This window comes from Myotis lucifugus, unplaced genomic scaffold (assembly GCF_000147115.1).
Source record: "Myotis lucifugus unplaced genomic scaffold, Myoluc2.0 scaffold_898, whole genome shotgun sequence".
Classification (NCBI taxonomy): Eukaryota; Metazoa; Chordata; class Mammalia; order Chiroptera; family Vespertilionidae; genus Myotis; species Myotis lucifugus.
This window is the reverse complement of record NW_005871946.1, coordinates 8,719-11,893: the sequence shown is the minus strand read 5'-3', so window position 1 is coordinate 11,893 and position 3,175 is coordinate 8,719.

Sequence of the window (3,175 nt, the reverse complement as noted above, 5' to 3'; positions counted from 1 at the left end):
TTATTTATTCAATTTAGGGATTTTAACCCTGCATGCACCCCCCCCCCCCCTGCTTTTAGGGAGTCTGAGGACGTGGCTGGGCCGCTGGATGGGAATTCAGCCCGTCTGAGACCAGAGGTGCCTACAGGGTGGGCAGCCCCTGAGACGGGCAGTGGTCAGGGCCGTCCCTGAGGGCACAGCTGGGTCAGAGTCCACTGGGGCCTGACTGGCAGGGGGTGGGCCTCCTGGTGATGAGACTCCAGGTGGCTTTCGAATGCCCGTCGGGACAAGTGGGTCCACGTAGGTACAAGGTCCAGCCAAGGACAGAGGTGCGGGCAGGTGCGCAGTGGCCGGGCAAGGACGAGACTGGGCTCAGGTCCAGCAGGAAGTGGGTCAGGAGGTCAAGCCTTGCGTACAGGAAAAGGCGGCGTCCCACGCCAGAACCAGGACGCGGGCCTACCAGGGGCTGTGGTCCCAGCCCCTCCTGAGTCCCCTCCGAGCCGGACTGACAGGCCCGCTCCTGCAGGGCTGGGGAGGGGACACGGGTCCATCACCGACCAGCGGGTTGGGAGTAAGTTTTCAGTTTTCACTGGAACACCCTGCAAACGGTGGCTCTGAGCGTCACCTGAAAGTGTAGAGCTGTAAAGGCCCAGGGGGTGCCGCGGGGTGATGGCTTCCCGAACGGGGTGTGGGGGTTGGGAGGGACTTCCTGAAGGAGGCTGCCCAGAGCAGGGGCACCTCGGGGGCAACCCGGGCAAGGCGGCACCAGCTACCACGCTGCCCAGGGGATGGGCCGCGCCGGGGCCGTCAGCAGGGGAGTCAGGAGTGGCTCCCTGAGCGTCGCCTCTGCATGTCACACACCGCTGGGGGCTTCTCCATCGGGAAGCAGGGGCCACACCCACAGAGGCAGCGTCCCGGGCCGCTGGGCGAGATGGAGAACCGGGCTGTCTGTCTACGGTTCTGTCCAGAACTTGGGTTTTGGATCAGGCAGATCTGGGCTCCCGTTCGCATGTTCCTTCTGGTTCATCATGTGACTCAGGACAAATGTCTCCCGTGTGACACCTGAGGACCCGTGGCTCCGTGTGCTCAGCCACCTGCCCAGGCCCCAGGCAGGTGGAGGCGTGTGGACCGAGCCCCCACGTCTGCGCTCAGCACTGGGGAGTTCCGTGGCTTTTCTGGAAGAGCCATGTGGTCCCGCGGCTGGAGGTGTCATCCCGGCGAGGCTCGGCCACGGGCGCCGGGTGAGCGGCCGAGTGGTGCCGCTTGGTGTTGGCGGGCAGTCAGCATCCTGCGTGGGTCCGGTCACGGCGCCAGGGATGCGTGCAGACGCCTTGTCCCTCGGAAGCTCCGGAGAGCGAGGCGTCACGTGTGCGCATGCGACCTTCCCAGGGACAAGCGACAGGACAGAGCGGATCGGCGGCGGGTGCAACGGACCGGACGCGCTTCCACGTGCCTGGCGAGGTGGTTTCCTGTGACCGTCCCCTGCCAGTCACCTTAGTCACGCACGTACCAGCCCCGCCGCCGGACTCCGTCCCTTCCCCACCCGAACGCGGGGAGGTGATGCCACCTGGGCTGTGGGCAGGGTCTGCCGCTGAGTGAACATGTGCACCAAGTGCTCAGCAGCGCCTGCTCCCCCACGGGACCCCGGGTGCTCCCGGATGGACCCCGGGTGCTCCCCACAGGACCCCGGGTGCTCCCCCATGGGACCCCGGGTGCTCCCCACGGGACCCCAGGTACTCCCCGATGAACCCCGGGTGCTCCCCGATGGACCCCGAGTGGTCCCCGATGGACCCCGGGTGCTCCCCACGGGACCCCGGGTGCTCCCCACAGGACCCCGGGTGCTCCCCACGGGACCCCGAGTGCTCCCCACAGGACCCCGGTGCTCCCCACAGGACCCCGGTGCTCCCCGGGACCCGGTGCTCTGGGGCACTCCTGGGGCAGCATCTGCGGACCCTCGTGGTCTTGGACATTTACTTAGGCCACATGGGCGCCCATTTAGAAACGCTGGGTGCACCGTGCAGCACCTCTGGGCTCCCACTCGGGGTCTCGCCTGTGACGGCGGTCCCCACTCCCCACCTGGCAGGGGCTTTACAACCGGCAAAGCGCTGCCTGACTTCGTGGTTGTGGAGTGAGATTCCCGCCAGCAGGGCGGCACCGCCGGGCACTCAGGCCCCCGAGCCCCCCGCCTGGGAATGGGAACGGGGCGGCTCGAGGCCTCACCAGCCCCCCAGGAGGCAGGCTTCTCCGTGGGGATGGAACCCTACATCCCATCTCACACATGAACTTGGCCCTAGAAGTGACGTGGGGCCATGGTTGAAAACAGAGCCTCGATCCCACCCCAGACTCCGGCCCTGGGCTCCCCCGGGAGAGATAACAACCCCCGTCCAACTCCAGCCCCGAGGAGCCCGTGTCCAGCCAGCTCTCCGAGCCAGAGCCGCCACCGCGCCTCGCAGCCGTGCCCGTGGGAGCCCCAAGACCAGGGCCCCACACGTCTCGGAAAACACACGCCAGGGCCTGAGCCCGCACACACTCATACATACACACACACTCACACACACTCACAGGCACACACACACTCACATACACACACACACTCATATACATACACACACGCGCGCACACACACACTCAGGTACCGGAGGCCTCGTGGCCGCCGTGAGGCCATGGGAAGGGCAGCAGCACCCCCTGCAGGCCAGGCGGCCTCTGCCCTGAGCCAGAGGAGCTGGGCCGCCTCCCGCAGCTCCCAGCTGTCCGGAGGCGCTCTGCGGTCCCCGCCTGCCCTGCTCCCCCAGGACGGGGCGCCCGTGCCACCCCCTCTACCCTGGGTCGCATCCCCGTGAGGAGGGAGGGTTCCTGTGAGCTCAGAGCCTCACTCTCCACGGTTTTTTGTGTTTTTTTGTGGGGGGGTTACTCCTCACATGAGGATATTTTCCATTGATTTTTAGAGAAAGTGGAAGGGAGGGGGAGAGACAGAGAGAGAAACAGCCATGTGAGAGACACACATTGATTCGTTGCCTCCTGCACGTGCCCCAACCAGGGTGCGGGATGGAGCCTGCAACCAAGGTCCGTGCCCTTGACCGGAATCAATCCAGGACCCTTCATCCGTGGGCAGATGCTCCATCCACTGAGCCACACCAGCCAGGGCCGCCGCAGGTTCTCAATAAGACGGGGAAAACAGTGTCCACCATCACCCCCC